The sequence below is a fragment of the Nycticebus coucang genome, unplaced genomic scaffold, assembly GCF_027406575.1.
Source record: "Nycticebus coucang isolate mNycCou1 unplaced genomic scaffold, mNycCou1.pri scaffold_71, whole genome shotgun sequence".
NCBI lineage: Eukaryota > Metazoa > Chordata > Mammalia > Primates > Lorisidae > Nycticebus > Nycticebus coucang.
In genome coordinates this window covers 464373-489151 of record NW_026515576.1, presented here as the reverse complement: position 1 = coordinate 489151, position 24779 = coordinate 464373, and the positions used below count along the sequence as shown (strand labels likewise).

Below are 24779 nucleotides of genomic sequence, written 5' to 3'. Positions count from 1 at the left end.
ATAAAAAGGGAAAGGAAAACACAAGAGATATTCTTCATTGTTGTTTTCCATTTCCATCCCCATGTTTCTAAATGAGCTGGTCGGCCTGAAGATTGGTAGAATATGACTCCGCTAGAGGAAGAGGTGGGGCGGGGCTAAGGGCTCAGGAGGACTAAGGTCCAACCTCAGGCTCACAGGTGCCTGCGTGGGTGTAGTGGAAGGTTCCAGGATAAAATCCAAAATACAGTGAGGTTGTGGTCCTGGGTTGGCACACCTAGAAAGCATAGGTTCTCTGAAGGAGAACAGGCTCCTGACACTTGATGGAGAGTCACATAACCATGGCAGGTGTCACTTGATCAAGCCTTCCTTCTTGCTGCACTAATCAGGAGAGCAATGTCCAGAGCTTACAAACTCTGTCCCCAGGATACAGGGTCCTCTGCTGAGGGAGAAGATGTGACTGTTGGATTCTGACTCAGTGTCCTCTCCTCCTTGAACACAGGGCTTCTGAGAGCATCAAGTGGGGACTTCAAACACAATTCTCCTTTGAACTTTTCAAAGAAGGAAAAAGTGGAAATATTTTATCATTTTTTAAAATTGACAGAAGGAACTAATATTCTATCAATTAAAATGAAGAATCACATTATTTGTGGATAAAGAGTGCCTGCACTTCCTAGAGCAGTGGTTCTCAACCTTCCTGATGCCGCAACCCTTTAATACAGTTGACAGCTGCTATCCTAGTGAGTGGAGTGAGAGGAGTGAGTCCCAGCCTCTTAATCTTTTTTTGTTCCCAGCCTCAGGAAAAAGCCCAGAAGATAGGGAGAGGTGGAAGGAGAAGAGGTGAGTAAAGTTCTGCCTACTCGATGTGAGCTCTTCAAGGGGAGCCGTCCTATTCCTTCTGTGAGGTCCCAGGTCCCTGATCTCTGAGGAAGTCACTTGCTAGACACTGTCTCTCTGGGAAAAAGGGCCCTCAGAGGAGGAACTTCCAGGAAGACAATGTGACCTGAGACACTTCTCAGAGTCCCTGCTCTGCCCATCTGTGGCTCTGGGTGTTGCCCAGTAGGTGGCCATGAGAGGTGGTGAGGGGGGACGACCCCTAGGTTGAAGTCCTAAGAATAGGAGGAAGGGGGAAAGGAAGGGGAGGGAGGGGGTGGTGGGCGGAGGGAGCGTGACTGGTGGGATTACACCTGCGGTGCATCTTACAAGTATATATGTGAAACTTAGTAAATGTACAATGTAAATGACTTAACACAATAACTAAGAAAATGCCAGGAAGGCTATGTTAACCACTGTGATGAAAATATGTCAAATGGTCTATAAAACCAGTGTATGGTGCCCCATGATCGCCTTGATGCACACAGCTATGATTTAATAATAATAAAAAATGAAAATATGAATAACCTCAGCAGGTTATTCATTTCAAGTATCCTGAAATGAAAGACATTGCTGTAAGCAAGTAGAAACTTGAAGGACTTTGAGGCAGAAACATGGCAGATTGCAGCCTTCCCGGGGGCAGATCAAGGTCACCGAGGAGGTGGCCGCTCCTGAGCAGGCAGCTCATAAGTTGGATGCACATTTTAAAAAGGCTGGGAGCCAAGCACAAGAAGCTGGAGAAATGATGAAAAACTTGTTTCTATGGAACAAAGTCTCTTTTAATGGAGAAGAACATTTTGTAAGATCTAAATCCTGAGATTAATGAATTGTCCAAATTCCTCAACAGGAAACTCTTCTGGCCATCCCAGGAACATCCCACCCCTGGAGTAAACAGGAGGATTGTGGCTACTTGAGAACCTCCTTTGGGAAGTGTCCCTCACATATTCACACTTAGAAGTCCTTACCTTCCACTTGAATGCTTCTTCATCCACTCAGGAGAATATTACGACATTTATTCCTGGGTACTCCATGCTCCCCTGCTTTCATCCCAGTCCCCTGGGATAATTTCCCGGTCATTCTTTATACTTGCTTTGGGAGGGAGAGGGCCTGGTTTAGGGAGCCAACACCATTATCAGAAATGCGAAAAACCTCTGTCCAAGAGAGGGCACTTTGGAATAGAGAGGTCTATAGAGTCTAATGTATCAACTCAGACCCTGTCCTTAAGGAGTTTATTTTCCAAAAATGAATTCAAACTTTTTAATTTATGGGAACTCCATAATATAAGAATGACAACGCCATCTATGTCCAGACTGAAGCATGAAGTACGGATTGTTTAGAGCAGCAGCATCTGTACAATGACCTGTGAATTTCACCTTTAAATGCTGGATGCTTTGCCAAGTATAGTCAGGTCTTGTGAAAAGTCAAATAATTTTGACTGAAGGCCATTTCAAAGCCGCTTGTGGTTACACACATGAAAGGTCAGTCCTTAATTTAATTCTGATTTACAAATGTTTATTTACCATCTATTACACTATCTCACAAAGCACCACTGCTGTAGTGGTGATATAGCCCTGATCACACAAACTTTTCAGCCTTCGTAGAGTTTGCCTGTTAATACATTCGTGTAAAATGAATCAAGTTGGCAGATTTCAAAACAGGACAGTTAACTGACAGAATGGAGTTTGCAGTATGGACACCATGAACTTTCAAATAGAAATCATTTTACACCTAAACCAAGACACATTGCTGTGCCAGTTTGCAGATGCCCCAATTTGCTCTTATTTTCAAAGACATTTTATGGTTTATAAATATTATGATCAGACAATAAAGTGGTCTTCCAACAATTGTTCTAGAACAACAGCTGACAGTTATATAGTCTTTTTTTAGTTATATAGTTTTTAATAAGTGGTATTAATGTAGATACATGTTCTATGGAATTTTTAATCTATGATTCATTTAAATATTACAGCAGCCCTGGGAGGCAGGCGCTACTATTATTCCTATGTTCAGATGAAAAAAAGTGAGGGTAAGTAACTTGTCCAACGTCAAACTGATGACTTGGGTGTCAGGAGTCACCCTCAGGCTATTTTGTGCTTAATCTGTTCCTAAATTTGGAACACACTATGTGCAATGCAAACAAAATATTTCCAGAATCTTTTGAGCAGTGCTAAAGACAGTGGGAGGTGCCTTTGACTCAGGGACCCAACACAAAGAGTCACAGGCACACAACCTCTGTTTCCTGCCCTCAGTCATGATGATAGGCCCAGTCTGGACACATAGGGGCACCAGAGCTTGTCTGTGTGACAGAAAAAGAGATGAACCAAAGCATAATCTTTTCTGATCTGTTTATTAGCCTGAAAACCCTCTGGATCATGTTGGTACTTACAAGGGTACTGCAGCAAAGACCCAGTGTACGAGGCTTAGGGCCTGTTTGGATGCTGATGTCAAGCTGAGGTAGCTTATGGCAGTTGTCACAGAGAGAGACCATGGAGGGTGGCCAGCAGCTAATGAGCAGCATCACACAGGATACAGATCCTTGGTGGGGTGCACAGAACCTGTCTGACCTATGGGCTTGCAGGGCTCATAACTTGATGATCTCAGAACACACGTGCTGTGAGGGCAGAGGGACCACCTACTGTTAACCAAGCTCCCCACGAAGGAGAGACTCAGTATCAAGGTGCTCGTTACAAAAGGGAGATACTGCTTTGTAGTGACAAGGATCTGGTGCCTCTTACCGAAGTGTGTGAGAGCCACGTTAATCATCAGTGGTTGTTGGTGGTCACCAAGAGACATATTTTCCAGAGTGTAGTAAGGCATCATTGCCACCCCACAATCCAGAAACAATGTTCCAGGAGCCTGACAGTTCCCACACGCAGGCCCAGGGGTGGATAAACCGGCCCTTTGTGCCCCAAACTGATGCAGAAAGTGCTCCTCCATGCAGACGGACTGGTGACTACCACTGTTTAGATGATCCTCAATGCTCTTTGGTGAAAAGCAAGAGAGAACTGCAGCTAATTAAGCCAACCATGCTCCTTTCTTCATGGAGGCCTGGTGTGCAATGGCTGCAAACAGCAGCCTCCTTGGTAGTGTATACAGCCTGTTGCTTTATAGGTTCCTCTAAGGGACTTCGGAGACATTCCTTTCCAATACATGTTCATGTGTTAGAACTTGTGCTGTCCACAATCTAGGGTCCAGACAGGTATGTGTGGTACCTTTGGAAAGTCCCACGGCACTGTGGCCAGGGTTCACACTGGTCAAGTAATCATGTCCCTCTGCACCAAACTACAGAATAAGGAACATGTGACTGAGGCCCTTTGCAGGGCCAAGTTCAAGTTCTCTGGCCTCTACTTCACATCTCCAGGAAGTGGGGTTTTACTGAGTTTACATCTAAATTTGATAAATTTGAAGACATGATGGCTGAGAAGCAGGTCATCCCAGATATCTGTGGGGTCAAATACATTCCAAGTCATAGCCCTGGACAAGTGGTGAGCCTTGCACTCACGAGGACTTCTACTGTGTTGCCTGTCATTTGTGCCTACCAATAATAAATCCTAGTTCCTGTCCAAGAAAAGGAAGAGAGAAATTGACCCTGCTCAAATAATTGGCATGTTGGATATTTAGGCTGCTGTACATGGACAGGTCTGGAGGGCCCCAAAACAGGGAGCTCAGGAGTGGTCTCACAGCCTGGCCAGTCTGGTCTGGAAACCACCACAAGTTCTGTTTCTCACTCGGGTTTCAAATGCCAATGAGTATCTAATTTTCAAGCTAATGTCTGACCTTGGCCTAGAGGAGGCCCATACATGAGTCTTCCTAGACTGGCATCCATGAAAAGAGCTAATTCTTCAGTGGAAGTCAGGGTGCTTCTCAGAACTGAAATCAGTGCTGAACTGCTCCAAAGCAATAGAAGCCCACAGCACGTTAACAAAGCTCATGAACCAAAGACCATCAAGAGCAAACTTATAATAAAGAGAAGCTGGGCTCACTGGGCCAGGGGGATGCCCCCAGAGGAACCAGGGGCACTGTGCTAAGAAGGAGTCTGCATGGGCTTATTCAACACCTGGGTGTTGTCTTGGTGATTTCAAGGATTTTAGGAAGAGAGGATCTCTTCTGGATTGGATGTGACTTGGAAGTGGTTGCAATTAATAATTAGATGTCTTAATACTTTTTATCTAGGAGGCAAGATGAAAGTGAGAGTAGAGATTCATTGGTGAAGGAGCCGTCATCACTGATGTTAGGCAGAGAGAGGAATGTTTAGTGATTTTTGTGATTGTTGAGTGTCCTCATCATTGTCTTATTTCAGACATGATCAGAGTGGCCTTGCCTTCTTCCATTCTGGAAGTATCTTCAGTGTCCCTTGTGAACCTTTTGCTCTGGCTGCCAGCTGTGAACTATCAGAGGAGACTCCAGGGAAGGCTGGGACAAATGGAGTTTCTCATTTTCTTAGTCTTTGACAGTCATCAAAATAGATCAGGGCCCCTTGCCCTGATGTTCCTCCTGGGGACTTAGAGAGTCACCAGAGTTTAAGGTGATTTCTGCAGCTAGCTGACCACATCCTTTGGGGCTGCTACCACCAGAAGTAGATAAAGGGGTGCTGGAGCAATGCCCTGCAGGTGTTGACCACATGACGCTCTGGGACTGCAGGGCACTTGGTTCAATTTTATTAATAAGTCTGAGGATGCCTTTAGATTTTACTAACTTGGTCCTTATGCCCCGTGAACCCAGTCTCTGACTGAAGGAATTTTTCCCCCCAAGTAAGAGTGTTGATATACAGAGATTTAGTGGTTTCCAAAACTGAATCATTAAACAACATAGCTGGCCCACAATTTAATGGTCAACAAGTATCCTTCATGCATCGATGCAACTTCTTCCTCTCATTGCTGATGGCCCAAATTCTCCTGAAAACCTTAATCTTGGGATGACGAACTGGGACATATGTATGGTCAGAGTCCTTGTAGGTGAGGGGCCTCACTGCCAGTGGAAGGGGCAAAGGAAAGAAAGGAGACACTGGGCCACTTTCCTTTGAATTATTTTGCTTCTCATGTTGTGACTGCTTGAGCTCTCTGTGTAGGCTCCAAATTATCACTGTCTCTTCTGACTGTTTCATGAAAACACCCCTGGGCCAGTTCCATAATGACCAGAGGAAACGCGGGTTCCTGCAGCAGGCTTCACCCCCTAACGCCCTGGGCGCTGTGCAGTGTGCTGTTGGCTGCTGTTTCCTGCTCCTCCCTTGTTCCTTCTGTCTCTGTTCACCCTCCTAGGCTCTTGGTGAATTTGTCTTGGTGGAAAGAGATGTCAAGATTAAGAAGAAAGGAAAGATTTACGGCCTCAATTATGGCTAGGCTTAGTATTTTGATGCTGTCACCACTGAATATGTGCAGAAAAAGAAATTCACTGAGGTGAGTGAAGCTAGTCCAGGCTACCAGCACAGAGCCTGCTATCACCGTGGGGTCCTGTTATGTGGCGGCTTAGGGAACCTGGCTGGAAGAAGTTGATGCCATTGTTTATAGCCCTGGTCACTGTAAGTGTGACAGACTCTGTCTTACTTCATAAGCAATCAATATTTTTTATAGCTAAAATTTACCTACCAAAGGTAATGCTTGCCTTTACAAATGAGTTTTTTTTGCAGGAGAAATTATTTCTAAAGAAGGTAGAATCTATACTTCCAAAATTCACCAATTCAGTCCAGAACCTCTCGTGTGCTCCAAACTATAGAGTTACTCACTCAGTTGTACTTGTTTTTCTGAATAACAGCACTACCTCATAGGCTATGTTTTAGAAAAGATGAAAGTGAGTTTGAGTTTTGTGCAATTTATATTTTAATTGTTCATTAGGAGTATGGGTGTGAGAGAGAGAAAGAGAGATCAAGTGAGAAACCAAGTGTTGAGTTTGTGCTGAGTGCTTCTTCATGTCTGAGGACACAGCAATGATCATTATTGACCTCATTCTCCTAGGTCTAGGAATAGACAGGAAAGACACGAATGGTATGATCCCTGCCCATAGGTCAGTAATTTTATTTCTATGCCAAGACTAATATGCAAGAAATTACTAAGGAAGAATATAAGAGAATATATAAGTGATACAAAAATTTACAGTATAGATGCAATAAGTAGGATGTCATGTCCCTTTGACTCACTTGGTAGAAGAGATAAAAAGAAACACTTGCAGAACACTGCACAATAGGAGCTTTTGAGTGCTAATGAAAATGGCATGTTTCCTTTGAAAGAATCAAGCTTTGGCTCAGCACCTGTAGCACAGTGGTTACACCACCAGCCACATACACCCAGGCTGGCGGGTTTGAACCCCACGCAGGGGGCAGGGGGACAACAATGACAACTGCATCAAAAAAATAGCCAGATGTTGTGGAAGCTGCCTGTAGCCCCAACTACTCAGGAGGCTAAGGCAAGGGACTTGCTTGAGCCCAAGAGTTAGAGGTTGCTGTGAGCTGTGATGCCACAGGACTCTACCAAGAGCAACATAGTGAGACCCTGTCTCAAAAAAAAAAAAAAAAAAAAAAAAAAAAAAGAGAAAGAAAGAAAGAAACAATCAAGCTTTCAGCCAATTATGTGGAAGGTTTAAAAAATATATGAAGATTGCTGCTCTTCTTTCTCTGGTTAAGTATTTCTTCCTTTTCTTTCTTTCTTTCTTTTTTTTTTTTTTTTTGAGACAGAGTCTCACTATATTTCTAACTTTACCACTCATCTGTCTGGCAGATGTGCTAAAGGAGATCACTCCTTAGAGAGTTGGTTGGATTTTCTGGTGGTTTGTGAATCCAGGGGTGACTCATTAACACCACTAGAGGCCTGGCTTTAAAAATATATCCAAAGCCTGGTCATTTCTTACTGGCTATGCTGTTAGTGCCTCCGAGGGCTAAGGCTGCAAGGGATCTCAGTTCCCACCTTTAGGCTGCTCAGTCACAATATTACAAGCTCCCACCTGATCCTTGCTCTGCGACCCTGAGGGCAGAACTTGACAGGGTACTTTTCTCACAATGGCTCTGTGTGGTCCATGGATGAACACTATTAGCTCAGTCTGGGGCCCCAGACAATACTCAAGTCCTCCACACTCTTGTCCAAATTCTCCCAAGGTAGTTCAATTGAGTGCCAATTCCAAAAAAACCAAAGCAGCTCACAGGTAAGGCCTTTCCAGTTTGCAATCTCACTGCCGCTTTACTTACAGCTGAGAGTAGGATTAGACCGAATGAACACATGCAACCACTTGCCAGTTTTACACTGCTTTTGACCTCCTCCTGGGGTCCAGAAGTCTCTCGCTGACTCCTTGTGTCCTCAAAGGGATGTTTATGGTTATATCCCACAAGTCAGAGATGCCTGGAATCTTGTCTCCCCAGACTCACCATGCCTGGTTGCAAGGAAGCTGTTAGTTGGCCACAATCTTGCCCCTCCTCTCCATTTTAAAATTTTATTACCAAACAGATAGAAATGTTTGATGAAACTTTTCTCCTTTTTCCTCGGGGTACAGACGTTCACCTTTCTGAGCCTATTCCACAGTTCACTGTGACCAGGAGACTGAGCTCCAGCCAATGGAATGTGGGTAGAAAGTGGGAATTCCATTTAGGCCTGACCCATAAAAACCTCTCACCACCATCCTCACTAATCTTTCCCCTTGTGCCTGGTGCAGATGACCATGTACCTAGGAAAGCCAGTTTTAAAGGTGGGGCTACAATAGAAGAAACTGTGATCCCCAAATCACTGCCAATCAGGAACAAAACACCCATTTAGGTTTCGGAGAGAGAGAAATGATCTCTTATGGTGTGAAACCACTGAGGCTATAGAAACCAGGTTACCTGAAAAAATGTGAGACAAGGTTTTTCCAACATTATTTACTGAAAGTTCATCCAGTCACCACTAATTTCAAATATTTATTTATTTATGCTTTGATTCAGTGATTTATTTTAGACAGAGTGTCATTCTCTTTCCCAGGCTAGAGTGCCATGTTATCAGCCTATCTCACAGCAATCTCAAACTCCTGGACTCAAGTGATCCTACTGCCTCAGCATCCAGAATACCTGCTCTGATAATTTTTCTATTTTCCGTAGAGACAGGGTCTTGTTCTTGCTCAGGCTGGACTTGAACTCCTGAATTCAAGTGATCTTGCTGCCTCGACACCCAGAGTGCTAGGATTACAAGCTTGAGCCACTGCTTCCATCCTATGAAATATGGTTACCTTTAGCAGACGCTAGAGCAGCACATAGAAGTATGGTTATGGCACTGTCCTGTGAACTATAAATTTTACTTGAGCCTTAGTTTTCTCATAAATGAACTGAAATCCATGAGAATATCATACATACTCAGCTTTCAATACATGATAATTTTAGTCAACATTGTTTTAATTATCATATGCTAAGCTCCCTTACATATGGGTCTATTCTTGTCCGTGATATATTTGTCTGTTCCATGTTTCCTTATTGTGTTCTAGGTCTTGCTTTTGGATTCAGTTTTCATGTGGTTAGCCTTAGTTCCACCCCAATATTTGGGCAACTGGGCCTCTACTGTGCATCTCAGATGTGATAAGGTCCTGCTTTGGCTTTTCTTTATCCCCTTCCAAGGCAGTGAAGAGTCTATGGGACCTACCCAGACTTCATCTCCTCTCCTTCAAGACTATGGACTGTGGTCAGGACAATCAAGAATTCCCTGTCCAGGGCGGCGCCTGTGGCTCAGTGAGTAGGGCGCCAGCCCCATATGCCGAGGGTGGCGGGTTCAGGCCCAGCCCCGGCCAAACTGCAACAACAAAAAAAAAAAATAGCCGGGCGTTGTGGCGGGCGCCTGTAGTCCCAGCTACTCGGGAGGCTGAGGCAAGAGAATCGCGTAAGCCCAGGAGTTGGAGGTTGCTGTGAGCTGTGTGAGGCCATGGCACTCTACCGAGGGCCATAAAGTGAGACTCTGTCTCTACAAAAAAAAAAAAAAAAAAAAAAAAAAAAAGAAAAAAAAAAAAAAAAAAGAATTCCCTGTCCACCTGGCCCCTAAGCCACTCGCAGAGCATGTGCAGGTCTATTCTCTGGCTTCTACCTCCTCAGGCAGATCACAGTTCTCGGGAGAGCTGAGGGCCAGGCAGAAAAAGCCTGCTTGAGGTGGTTTGGATGGATCTCAGACTTGTAGACTTTGGTTTCTGTATGGGTGGTGCGAGTTCCCTTGCTGAAGATAAAGATGGAGCCAATGTTAGGAAGAAAAAGGGCAGGGAGCAGAGAACATAATTTACAAATCTGCCTTTGCACTCCTAGGTAGCTTCTGCAAAGAGTAAGGAAGCCCTTGGCTGGATTATATACTTGGAAATATGTTGTTGTGTTTTTTTTTTGTTTTTTTTGTGAACATCTGTGGTAGGAAAGCTTCAGAGTCCTCACAACAAACAGATTTTTATTTTGTGATTTCATTTGACTGCTGATATAGCTGGGAATAAATCAGAAACTGGTTAAAGAAAAAGAATCAAGTTTGAAATAATTGCTCTGCTATATTCCAGAATTTGGCTTTCCTGGTGAGAGGCACAAGGCAATCGAATTCTTATCTCTCCCACTTACACATTCCCAGAAGCCTTTAGGATGTCCCCTTTACCTCTGGTATATTGAAATTATGACATTATAGGTGGACACCCAGCTCTGCATCCTTCTCCATTGTTCCTGTTTGACACTGATACACATGTTTTGATTCCGGCTCCTGTCTTGTTTCAGTACAATAACAATTCAGATGTTCTCTGGATAATGGTGTCTTAGTCCTTTAAAAAGCCAATGATAAGAATTAAAACTTCCTCAATTAATTCTCCTCAAAATTGAACTTTACTTTTATCCAGTTTCCCATTAGTGCTCTGAGGAATGCATCGTGTCCCTGGACAATGTCTACTACAAGGTCTTTCTGTGGGTTTGTAACTAATTAGAATATGTGACAGTTAGCTATAGCTGCATAAAAAATAACCACAGAATACAGGGATATTGAACAATGAAGATTTCTTGTGCATCAGCAGGATGGCTAGGAGATTGTTGTCATCTAGCCTTGGCTAGGGCAGCTCAGTGTCACAAATCTCTCATCCTACACAGACTAGATGGCTGGACCCCATATGCCTTCCCAGGAATGACAGAAAGTCAAGGTCAGCAGGCCAAATCGTACCTTCACTTGCATTTGGCTGATTTCCTATTGACCAAAATGCAAAATCGCTTGCATTTTGGCTGATTTCCTATTGACCAAAGCCAGACACATGCTGAACTCGGGGTTGGAAAATTACACCCACGTGCTGAGTAGTAGGGCAGTGCAAAGTTGCATAGCTGAGATGGTGGATACGACAATGGAGAAGAATCAGGCCATTAATTTCATCATAGGCCGAGTAGTGTGTATGCCCTCTTGTAGTACCCATGCTGTCAACACCAAAAACATTTGTGGAAAAGATGGACAACACTGCATATATACAGGCCGAGAGCGAGTGTCAGGGCCCTCCAGGATGTTTCTCCTCCACTTCTGTTCTACCTCCTGCCCTACTGCTATACCTGGTGCTGCCAGTAGGTGCTCAGGTCAGGCTGGTCACAGAGGCTCCTGATGCTGGAACTTAGAACCTGGAGTGCTGAGCGCGCTGCTCAGAACACAGAATGTCAGCGAAAACTGATCCCTTCACCTTGGTAAAGTCTGTAGTCAACACAAACCTCCCAGAGTAGCGGATCCTATTCGAAGAACCTGACTCTGCTGAACTGCCCTCATGGGCAGTTACCTGGACAAATCTGGCCCACAGCAGCCTGCGCCAGCTCAGGATGGCAGGGACCCACAGGAGAGGTGGGACCGCCCACCTGCCCGGACCTCACCTCCCGACTGGTTGACCTATCCTCTCTGGCATGTTTACTCTTTGCTCCCCACTCCTCTGCTCCCGGCCTCCAGGAGGCCTTGCCACGGGGACTGTGGGATGTCCTCAAAACGGTACGTGATGGTACCTCCAAGATGGGATCCACTTCCACAGAATAGGTATTTCCATGTGGGGGTACTTTCCAGGGTGTCCTGGGATGGCTGCCCCAACAAGAAGACCCTGCTACCTGTTTGTGATTTCAGGTGGGTGGGCCGCCTGGGGACTGTGAGGATCCCCCCTCCTGACAGAAAATGGACTCGCTCTGTAGGACCAGAGCAGGTGATCAGCTCAGCACTGTCCTCACCATCACATCACGTCCCAGACCCAAGTGCCAAGGAGACTGTCCCGAGTGCCCTCAAAGACAGGATGAAAAAGACACTGAGGGGAGAAGACCAAATATTTGCTGATGGCCAGGAAAAGAGAAGAAGTTGCCATAACAGAAGTGGGACTGGACATTCAGCCCTTGAGCCCCTGGTGGCCAAAGGAGTCCCCGCTCCTTTGGTGCCTAAGCCTGAGTGTCTGAAGAAAGGTCCCGATTCACAGAGCTCAGAGGACCCCTTGAATAAGAGATCGTGTACATCTTCTGCGAGCTCCTTGGCCAGCACGTACACATGTGGCATCCCCGTCCCTAGACGCAATGCCATTACCAGCTCCTACAGCTCTACCTGAGGCTTCTCAGGGCTCCAGAAGAGAAGCGGGCCCAGTTCCTCACCCTCCTTATCCCGCTCCCAGACACAACAGAGGCCAGCAAAGAAAATAATAGGAGAGGAGCTGTGTCATCATTCCAATTCCTCAACTCCACCTGTCACAGACAAGGAGTCCCAGGGAGAGAAGCCTGCAGAAACAACCATGCGGAAGGAACAAAACTCCTGGAGTTCCCCATCTACACCTCCCAGCTCTGGGCCGTGAAAAGAGAAGTTTCAGCTGCTGCATTGTAGGCGGGGGGAACCTCTAACATTGCCTCCACCTCCCGAGCTTGACTATTCAGTCACTGCTAAAGACCTGGACTTAGAAAAGAAAGCTTCATTCAATTTGTTTAACAAGCTTTTGGCAGACACGAATGAAGCTGCCTCCACCTGCCTCCCTGAAACCCCAGCTACTATGCAGCCTGCATTTACTTTGACCCCATCTCCTTCAGAGACTGCATCCTCCATGGCCTCCCTCCCAGCCCCAAGCACTAATCCACTGCTGGATAGCTGGATGGAAAGGCAGAATCCCCCAGGCCTCCCACCCTTCCCAGAATCTGCTAGATTGGGAACCACTGAGGACCATCTGTCTGCAACAACACTCAGCCTTCTGGCTGGGATGGGCTTTTCACAGTCAGGGCCCCTTCCAGACACCACTACAGACTTAATTTCCACAGTCAAGATGATAGAGGTGGACCCACCAGACACTGATACCAGGTCACCTGTAGCTTTTACAGCGGAGACGTTTACCAAATCCCAAGCCCTATCTGGCCCATCTGCCAGTGCCATGCAAGGATTTCAGTCTGGAAAGCTGAGCACCCCACCTTCTAACCCTCCATCTTCTGTGGCTCCTGCTGTGCCTTCCTCATCTCCCCTGAGCAGTGTGAACCGCACTCTGGCATATGGAAACTCTGCAGCCCTGGCCCGAGCTAAAAAGCCAAAAACAACCTCACTCCAGCCAGGCTTTGGCACTGCTGCTCATTTAGCTTCTGGAGGTTTGCTAACCATATCCTCTGCCTTGGGGACACCTGCTGGCACTCAGCCAGCCTTTTCTACCACCACGGCTGTTTTCTCCCTTGCTAGAGCCTCCACCCCCAGCTTTAGAGCCACAACCCAAACCAGCATCAGAGGCCCCATTAGTTCAATGTCTGGTCCCTTCCCACTGGGGACATCAGCTGCCCCACCTGCCAGTGAAGACGTTGAGATGAGTGAGGATACCTCAGGTGACAGCTCTGCTGCAGCCACCATCCCACCATCCCTGCCTCTGCAACTACAACCAAAACCACCAGAAGTAGGCGCCGTAGATCAGTGTCACGTGCCTTCTCCTTGGCGACATTGGCAGTCCCACCTGCCAGTCAAGACGTTGAGAAGAGTGAGGATACCCCAGACCACACAGCCACCACCTCTGGCTTGACAGCTGCAACCCAAACCACCAGCAGTGGGACCAGTGGCTCAGTGCTTGGCTCCTACACATTGGCAGCCTCAGCAGTTCCAGCTCGCAGCAGGCCCTTGGGAATCAGTGTGGCTACCCCAGGCTCTAGATCCACATCAGGAGAGTTTAGCATCGGAGCAGCACAGAATGGGACCACAAGCACTACCACCAGCTATGGGGGGAGCTTACATCAGAAAAGGCCACCAGCTATGGGGGGAGCTTACATCAGAAAAAGCTTACCCAACCTGACAAGCGAGGTCTTCAAGGTGCCCAGCCCGCCTGTCAAGAAACCTGCAGGCGGAGCCACCTCAAGCCTGGGCACTCCCATCCTGACAAGTGAGGTCTTCAAGGTGCTCAGCCCGCCTGCCAAGAAACCTGCACCTGGAGCCATCTTAAGGCCAGGCACACCCATCCCGACAAGCGAGGTCTTTCAGGTGCCCAGCCCGCCTGCCAAGAAACCAGCAGGCGGAGCCACCTCAAGCCTGGGCACACCCATCCCGACAAGTGAGCTCTTCAAGGTGCCCAGCCCGCCTATCAAGAAACCTGCACCTGGAGCCAATTCAAGGCCGGGCACACCCCATCCCGACAAGCGAGGTCTTCAAAGTGCCCAGCCCGCCTGTCAAGAAACGTACAGGTGAAGCCATCTCAAGGCCAGGCACACCCATCCCAACAAGCGAGGTCTTCAAGGTGCCCAGCCCACCTGCCAAAAAACCTGCACCTTGAGCCACCTCAAGGCTGGGCACACCCATCCTGACAAGCGAAGTCTTTCAGGTGCCCAGCCCGCCTGCCAAGAAACCTGTACCTGGATCCACCTCAAGGCCGGACACACCCATCCTGACAGGTGAGGTCTTCAAGGTGCCCAGCCCGCCTGTCAAGAAACCTCCATGTGGAGCCACCTCCAGTGCCACCTTCCATCAGAACACCGCCAGCACTGGAGTGGGCTCATCGGGCAGCAGCATCTCTGTTGGAGCGTCCTCAACACCCACCCAAGGCTTTGTTGGAGGTGGGCTTGTCATGTCTCCAGCCCCTGCATTTCCCATTAATGCAGGGTCCAAGGATACAGGTGCTCGGCGGCAACTGCATATCAGAAGGAGGCTCACCTCTAACAAGTTGCCTTTGTCCCTTGACTCTGGTCCCCCAGCATCTTTCCCAAATCTGGACCATGGAACCTATTAGGAAGAGGCTTTTACCCTTCAAGTTAGTACCTGCCTTGTGGGAAGGGAAGGCTGGTTACAGCAGGGCAGAGCCAGGGACCTTTACTTAGACAATCTCACTGGTGAGGCTGCAGAACATTCTGTACATTCAGTTCACTCACTTCCCTAATTCTTGCTTAGTGTGTAACCTTACTCGGGTGGCCTCCATGCCTACCTTTGCCCTGACAGCCGTCTTTGCTGGCAGCTATAAGGTGCAGCCCACTTGGATGTCTGTGCATTTGATAGGATTGGGAAAGACTTCTTCTTTCTAAAACATTTCCTTACTTGGCTTGGTTATCAGAAGTGGCTCTCTTCCCTGAGTTCCCTTAGGGCAGTGGTTCTCAACCTTCCTGATGCCGTGGCCCTTTAATACAGTTCTTGTGGGTCATGACGCACAGGTTGAGAACCACTGCCTTAGGGGACTCTTTCTCCATTTCCTGCTGCTTTGTCCCTTGTAGGATTTCATCACAGTGTATGCTGCCTTTGCCATTTTCCTCCTATCTATTCTGAGTCAATGCCTCATGTCCCAACCTCTCTGCCAGCTGGCCCCTAAAAGCTTGCTGGCAAAGGACTGTTAGCATGGCAGAGCCAGGGGTCAGCCACTTCCCTCTGAGAGGGCAAAGCTCTTACAGCAGGCAGGACACCCACGCCTGCGGTCAGCTGCCTCCTACCCCAACCTCCTTGGTGGCCTCATGGGGCCATTGTCTGCCTCTCCAAGATGATATGTACGAGGCCTTGTCCTGTTACTTGTCTGATGCTCCTGCCTATGTTTGAGGAGAAATTGAATTGTATGAGTGGCGCCATGTTGGGACTTAACTGCTTCAAGTTTTCTAGGACCCAGCTAACTGAAGGGGTGGACATTACAACCACTGTATGGCTGCAAGTGCTGCCCCTGAATTTCAAAAGGTTTTTGCCTTTAAGGGCTGGCAGACCTGGAGGGTAGGGGTGGGGAGGAGGGGAGTAAATACCTCCCGGTAGAGAGCTGGGTGCCCATAAACTTGAAGCAGTTAAGCCTGGCACTCCCAACATGCCAACACTCATACAATTCAATTCTTCCTCAAACATTCATAGGCATGAGACTCGCACAAATAACACAGGACAAGGCCACTCACATATAATCTCAGAGAGGCAGACAATGGCCCCATGAGGCCCCCAGGGAGGTGGGGTAGGAGGCAGCAGACAGCAGGCCTGGGTGTCCTGCCTGCTCTAAGAGCTTTGCCTTCATGGTGGGAAATAGCTCACCTCTGGCTCTGCCATGCTAACAGTCTTTTGCCACCAAGCTCTTAGGGGCCAAACTGCCAGAGAGGACTGGAAATGAGACATTGACTGAGAAATGGCAGAAAGAAAATGGCAAAGGCAGCACACACCCTGGTCTCCAAGATAAAGCTTAACTTCAAGATAATTTTCAAACAATGAAATTCTACAAGGGATGAGGGAGTATTACCCTCCACTTATGAGACCTCACTGGGGGCTACCTCACTCATACTCTAAGTCACAAAACCTACCTTAATGAACCATACTTTCAGGTTGCAACTTAGTTATTTTCCCTCCAAGAGCCCTGTCCAGTCATTTCCCCTTTCCTGCTTTATACTACAACCACATGCCCAGGCCCAAGAACCCCACTGTCATGCCCATCCTCTGGGAGAAGACTGAAAATGAGTGTCATGCCAACTTTTCTGAAGAGTGTTCTATGGTTGGGATTTTGCCCATCACCTGTTAAGAAGACCAAAATTTGCGGTCAAATACTAATGTAGAGTATAGTTTGTTAACACTATTTTCATTGTTTTAAGGTGTTTACTATATTTCTTTAAAAGCTGAGGATGCTGAATGATCTTAAGTGAAATGTTAATAACTTTAGTTTTGATGTATTAGAATTTAGGGTTATAAAATCATAATAGCTGTTATAAAATCATAAAACAATAAGAAATATACCTGCGTTTCTGTCACCACTTCCAAAATAGGAATGTTTCCAGAGAATGCTTTATAGTCATCATGTTTGTGACAGAAGCCCTACTTCCAATTTATCTCTTTCTTATAGAGTGGTTCTGTATATTCCAGTTACCTAGATGCTCTTTGGAGATTTTTGATACAATTTAAGAAAGATGGCTAGCTATCTGCTTTTGGAATCAGAAAAAAGTGAAATATTTATCATATTTATGTATCCGTATGTATTTTTACACTATCTTTGATGTCTTACACATTGTTTTCACAATTTACGTTGCCATCACCCTTAAGAAGTAAAAGCACTTCCAAAAGGCAGGTTTTTAAAAACAAAATTCTGAGAACAAATTTTAACTTTGGAAGATAAATAGTCAGAAATCGAACCCTCAGTAATAATCAACATTGGGAATATTGATATATTAGTTTGCAATTTTGATTCTTCATTTGCATGGAAGTTGATGGTCAGGTACATAAAGTTGTTTTTTGCTGATCAAAATAAGTTATGTGAAAAGATGTCATTTTATTTTCAAATGTATGCATTGTAACCCTCAGGTTCAAGCTGTATAAAAAATTAAATTGGAATGTATTATTGAAAAGTGAATTTTGAAATTCTACTTTGTCAAATGATACCTAATTTGGAATGAGGGAAAGAGCAACAACTAAAAGATGGGTTCTGTTCTCTAAATGGAACTGTCTCAGCAGAGCAATAGAATAAAGTGTTACGTTGAGTATAAATATTTAAAAAATGAAAATAAAAAAACAGATAAACACCTAGAAGTTCAGGGGATCCCAGGGCCACCCTAGTTCAGACCAGCTGGCTACAAATTTGGGGGGTTCCCACAACCACCTTTTTGGTTGATAATTCTCTAGAATGACTCACAGAACTCCGGAAAGTGTTATTTGTGAGCATAGTTTCTTAGAGTGAAAGGATGCACATTAGAACTGTGGAAGGAAGAGACACCTCGAGCAGAATCTGGAGCATTCCAGATGTGCAGTCTCGTGTCCTGGGAGCACTTTCCCCTCCTAGAATCAACAAGGTGAGGCAGTACACAGAGTCCCGCCAACCCAGGAAGCTCAGCTGAGCCAGGTGTTCAGGCCTTTTCGTGAACTTGATCACATGATGTTTGTGTAGCTGACCATTAGTCTTCAGCCCTTCTGGTGGTCAGAAGTCATATGGCATGTCACAAAGCACCCAACATACATCACCTTCTTAGACTGTCTGATGACTAAAGCCCCCAGGCAGATAACGATGCTGTGATGAGGCAGGACACTCCAGGGACTCTGAGATTCCCTCTAAGTAGCTGAATCCAGGGACCAGACATCTCTTCAGGTGAAGAGAATTCTCTGCCCCACACTGCCCTGCCTGTATCGGGGAAGACATGTTTGCCCTGAGCTTGCTTGCCCCGTGTAGATGCCATGACACTATCCATAAACATCCTGGTTTCCCTCTCCTTCTGGGCACATGGTGGGATTATGCTTCCTTCCTTTAGCCCTTTGAAGACAGATGTGCCCTAATGACTTGCTTAGTAGAGGAAATGTAAGAGGAAATGATGAGAAGGCAGAAACTTCAAAGTCAACATAGGTTCACCACGTTCCCATCCCTGATCTCAGGAGCCTGTGTAAAAAGGTTGGGATGAAGGGGCCATGAGACTGGGTCCCTGAGAAACTAGGAATAAGTACCCTTCACCAACCCTTGATACACTGTCCACATCAGTGAGCGGGAACCCTTTGTTGTGTTAACCGGCTAAGATTGGGGGATTTTTATGTTAGCACAGCATATCCTGGTAGCCGGATGTTATACTGTGGTGGATTGCAGGCAAGTTATTTATCTTCTCTGTGCCTCAGGTTTCTTCTTATAAAAAGCATACAGAAATACCTGCCTTTTGAGGCTATGGCAAGAATAAATGTTACACATGGTAGTAGTTTGCTAGACAAGTCCTAAAAAGTACTACTGATCTGGTGGCATAAGCAATTATTTTCCTAGAGTTCTGTAGGCTGGAAGTTCAAGATCATAAGCACAGGGTTGGCCTCCTCTGAAGCTCTCTCCCTGCCTTGTACGTGGCTGTCTTCTTTATCCCTCTTCACATAATGACCCTTTGTGTGTGTCTGTGTGCTCATGTCCTAGTCTCCACCGTTTATAAGGAGAACAGTCATGTTGGATTAAAGTTCACCCTGATGACCTCATTGTAACTTCAATACCTCCTTTTAAAGGTCCTATGTCTGTGTACAATCACATTATGACATACTGAGGGTTAGCACGTCAACATGTGCTCTTCAGGGGGACACAATTCAGCCCATATTACAAGTGGAAAACAGTTACAGTAGAACAGTGCATGGCACAGTAAATGATCAAGTCAGTTAGTGATTATTGTGGTTGATACCCTAATCTTTGGACATACTGTTGAGAAAATATGGTCAAGACTTACTTTTACTGGAAGAAAGTTGCTAAACACTGTTTGATATTATCCCTAGGTAATGAATATATAATAAACAAATAGTCATGTATGCTTAGTCGCAAGACATTTTAAAAATACAAACAAGCCACTCTGAAATTGCTATATGCCATACTAGCTGAAATATGATATTCTGGACAAACATAAAACTAGAGACAGTTAAAAGATTAGTAGTTGTTAGGGGTTGTGAAGAAGGTTGAAAAGAACAGGCAGAGCACAAAGGATCTTTAGAGCAGTAAAACTACTCTGTATGATACTATAATGGGGGATACAGGACATGTGTCCAAACTCAGGGAACATACAACATCAAGTTGTTGCCTTAATGTAAACTATAACTTTGGATAATAATGGCATATCAATGTGCGTTATTCAATTGTTCCAGATGTGCCTTTCCAGTGGGGGATGTTGGTAGTGTGAAGGCTCTGAGGGAGTGGGGACAGGCACCATATGGAACTCCCTATCCTTTCTGCTGAATTTTGCTGAGCACCTGACTTTGCCTAGGAAATAGTCCATTACAATTTTAAAAATACAAAACAGCATGCCAAACACTTACTTATAATTGCAAAGAGAGGATAATAGCTTGAAGATTGTCTTGGTTACATATTGCCATGATGTTTCAGGGTCTTTGTGCATGTATTTTTGTGTGTGTTCTGTGTAAATCTGAAATTGAGAAAAATATATAAATTAACAAAAGTAAAGGATGACTGGCTCTTCTGGGAAGCAATAATCAAAGACATAGGTGGGTGATCCCCATCCTGTACTTCTGCCTGATGCTCAGGAAAGGTTGGTGAAACCTTCACTGCTTGTTGGTACTCTCTGCCAGGTAACATCTCTAAGAGATGCACCATGCGGGAAGGGCCTGACTCTTGGAAGGAAGCACCGCACCTTGATTAATAACACCTGTCTGGATCAAGAACTCCAAACACAACGGTGCCTTTGAGAAACAAAGACTTAGGAAAGATCCTCTGTATGTGTGACCAGGTGTTCAGGCGACCATGGGAAGCGTCAGTGGAGGAAGCCACAACCAGGGTCAGAACTAACAGGGAAGGACTTCCTTAGGAGCCACCAGAGACCATAGGGCAGGGTGAGGCCCTTTGAGGCAGGACAGAGCCCACTGGCCCTTTCCCCCTTCCACTAATTACAATATTTTCTAAAACGTGGCCATGCTTTGGGCTTCCACTGGGGAATCTGGTGTCACAGTCAAGCTTTACTATTTAAAGCTCTGTCACCTGAGAATCCATTTAGGCTTTTACCCATAGTTTCCATGTGTACAAAATGAACACAACAGCATCTGTCCTTCAGGATCCTTATACGGACTGCCTGGCATAATGAGGGTGCTTAGCTGATGAATGGATTAAAGTATGTCTTCAAGCAGTGACCACCCATAGGCTGAATTGGAGGGATTTCTGGGTGAGAATGTGTTGAGGATAAAGGGGCAAAAGAAATGAAGAATGGACAAGCCTTCCATGCAGGATACAGGGCCTTCTAGACCCCCTGGTTCTGTTTACAAACACCTGAACATGTTTCAAATAGCACAAGACAAATATAGAAATATCCCCAAGGGTGAAAAATAGGCTCTTCAGGTACCAAATAAAGAAGGAATTGTACGAGCTATGATGGTCCTCTGGTGTGGCAGGGTAGGGGTGTGTTATCCTGGGAGAGCCCCCAATGGCTAAGACCATTCAGAGATGAAAGAGGAAACCTGGGGCCTATGAAGTTTTAGTAAATATCTATTCTTTTATCTACAGTGAATCTTAAAATAGCAATGGTGCCCAACTCCCAATAAGGCCTTTGACCATCCTTGAGTAATCTGGGCAGCTGCTGATTTCTATGTTTTCACCTGCAATCTTCAGCCCAGGACTTACTTGATTAACACTAGAATGGGATGCAAAACTCCTCATGCTCCTCTCTGCAATTTCAAATTCTCATGTAACAATCATTCAAGTGTGAGAATCGGTATGCCTACGGTCACTCATAGCAACATGGTTGAGAATAGTGAAAAACGGGAAACACCAACATGTCCGCTAATAGGAAACTAGTTAAATTCATCCTAGTGTGCCGTTATTATTGCCTATCAGCTCCAAATTCATGCTTCATTGCCTGCTCTATGACAATGGATCTGGACCTTTGAAATAGTTTTCCTTTGCCAGCAGCAGGGATGTCAAGCCTTGTCAGCAGAGGGTACCATTCTCCTCCTAGTCCAGGGGTGGTTTGCTCACCAAGCTCCTGGAGAGCTCACTGCTTACTCCAGTGCCTTGCCCCAAGTGGTTTTTCTTTCTGCTGCCTGATAGGCTTCTGCTTTTTCCACCTGTCAACCCCGACCACTTTAGGATAGCCAGGAGCCCCAGATTGCGTTCCACGGAATCTCTGTCCTTCTTTGTGGTCAGGCTAGCCTTTTCTAATTATGTGTCAGGATCTCAGGCTGAACAGAATCTGAATGTCCAGACTGCCAGATAAGGGTAAACTGCTTCAGCCACTAAGGACAATCAGGATTCATCAGATGATGCTGACAGATCCAACTGCTGCCTTTCTATTTTTACTTTGGCTCCAATTTTACTGTGTTCAGGCATCTCCTAAGAATCTCATGAAAGGTATGTTCTGATTCAGTAGCTCTGAGGTGGCGCTGAAATTCTGCATTTCTAGAAAGTTCTGAGATGATGTGGAAGCTCCTGGTCCACATACCATCCTTAGAGAAATGAGGTTTTAGCTTAGTTTTGAGCTCATTTCTGTAATATAATCTTTTATTTCCTTTTTTTTTTTTTTTAACAAAATCTGCTGCTAAAAGCCACCACCTGAGTGCAGAATTCTATTAGGAACAGATGAATGCCAAGTTGGCTTTTTTAGTATACATAAATATGAGGAAAGAAATCAGAAGGCTCTGGATTAACAACCATCCCCAGCTGATGATGACCTTTCCCACTAAGTACACTGAAACAAGAGAAAATTATTTTCAACATAATATACCTAACCCGTCTCTCCCCTCAACCCACCCATGGTCTTTTGAACCACAGATCAGCAGTAGTTGAAGTGTATCTGTAAATATGCTCCCATCAGTTTGGTTTTTATCACGGTATGATCCAATTTGTTTCTCTGTAAAAGGCAGAGGGGTCAGGAAATAATTGTCACATTGGTGTCATATTGACATGCGGTGCAAATGACCGGAATCACTGTTCCTCTGACATGGAATTTGCCTTATCTCCTACCAAAGCCTATACTCACAATTGATAATACTAATAATTATAATGTTCACATTCAGATGCAACGCCTTTATATTTGCATGTTATATTTGATCCTTGGAAAACAATCAGTAAGTAAATAAATATCTTCTTCAGTTCTTTTTATTTTTTTGAGTATGTTTTTTATGTTTTTTTTAAATTAATATGAGGGTACAATATTTATATTACAGTGTTCCCATTTCAGGGTAAAGATCCTGAAGAACTGTGTAGAAGAACCCCTCACCAGGGTGTGTTATACGCCCCAACAATGTGCACGTTAGGTGAGATCCTGCCTCATTCTCTCCCTCCTTCTGCCAAATGCCCACACCCTGCTTCCCTCTACCCCTGAACTGGACAATATTAGTGTTTTATTAAACTTTACATCTTTTATATTTACCTGGATGGAGTGGAAATGCATTCTTCTTAGTAAAGTATGGCAAGAATGGAAAAATAAATATACAATGTACTCCATACATTGCAACCTAGTGTGCCTGTTATTAAGGTAATATGAAATCAATATATAAATAATTACATGCTCCTAAGAACCATTTCTCAAATATAGTCTAATCGTAAGACTAGTCAGTCCTATGTCAACATTAATCCAACCTTAGCACAAACATAGTAAAGCATTCACCACACAGTATGACATTGGGAGGTTCTAAGTACACCACTTTGCCCCAATATGGCCTAAGTAAGTGAGCATGCCCTCACACAATATCTTTTAGTGATATGGACCAACACACAGCTCCCCTTTAGGGCTGTTCTGACAACAAGCACTTTTCACATGTATGCACATGATGTCTGCCTCCTTTTTGCACAAGTCTTTAAAATGGGAGACTCTGTCCTACTCACATGGCAGGCTTCAGCTCAGTGCCTGACAGTAATACACAGCGGTAAAGACTGTGGAATCCAGCAGCACCTGTGGCTCAAAGGAGTAGGGCACTGGTTCTGTATATGGATGTGGTGGGTTCAAACCCAGTCCCGACCAAAAACTGCAAAAAAAAAAAAAGACTGTGGACTCCAGCCAGACTCCCCACCTTCATAGGCCCAGCTCTCACTCTTACTGAGTCATTCATCTTACTGAAACATAAGACTGTAAAGGCATCTATTGATATTTCATTGGATTGTTATAAAGATTAAATGAACAGATAGAAAATGCTGGCACCTAAGATGCGCTATATAAGATTCAGCTATGATTATCAGCAGATATGTAAAATAACTAGTCTTTGAGAAACAAGAAGAGGATCATATTTATCAGATTATATAATGTTCATTTCTCAGATTATCTTGTGTTTATGGATGTATTGTATTTTCATTATTTACACACACCAATCTATGAGTCATGAGTGTAAAAAAATCATTCATCAAAACAAGACATCTTTCCAGGATTGGTCACTTTCCAAACACTGAAGATGAGTCTGGAAAGAAGGGAAAGTAGGTATCTAGAAATGAATTTGGTATGACTTCTAACCTGAAGGAGGAGAAATAAGGACAAAGAATTCTATTGCAGTGCAGAGGAGGCAAACTAAAACATGTTCATGCTGATCATCACCTGTGAGGGCTTCTGTTTGTCACCTGCCCAGCATCTACTTCTATCAGCTGGTATTGGAAGCCTGATTTCATCGGGGAACCTCCCCTCTGCTCAGTCCCAATGCTTCACAGGGAGTTCACTGCAATGAGATTCAGCTGGGCTGGTGACTGGGTCTGGCTGATATGAGAATTCAATTCCCTCCACAATAGCACCTGGTTCAAGAGCGTACATGTGCCCAAGACAGGGCAAAGTTTCAATTCTGACACTTCTATGCACGTGTTGAAAGTAAAATCCTCTTTTTTTCCTTGGTCACGTTACAACTGTAAGGCTTTAAATATGCAGTGGAGCCATCCCTGGAGGGAAACTGGCCAAAGAGAAGCCAATACAACAGAAAATAAAGCAAAGGGACTGTGGTGGAGGAGAAAATAGAGATTGGGTCCTCGATATAGCTATGCCTGATTCACTGGTGGACTTTGTTTCCCCTGAGACAACGAAGTACTTTGTTTTACTTATTCCAAATGGGGTTTCTGCTGTTCTAAACTTGCAGAATGCAGAAGAAATAAGGAATGAAAAAATTCTAAATCTCAAACTATTTTATTCAGCCTTGATTAACATTACTCAAAAATGCCTAAAAACAAAACAAAGC

At 45.0% G+C, this 24779-nt stretch overlaps 1 non-coding gene across 1 annotated transcript; it reads left to right on the top strand.

Annotated features, from left to right (window-relative positions):
- Positions 1-3854: 3854 nt before the first annotated feature.
- LOC128579250 (small nucleolar RNA SNORA70) lies at positions 3855-3988 on the top strand. Its single transcript, XR_008378107.1, has one exon. It is a non-coding gene; the product is annotated as a small nucleolar RNA SNORA70 (small nucleolar RNA).
- Positions 3989-24779: the final 20791 nt, after the last annotated feature.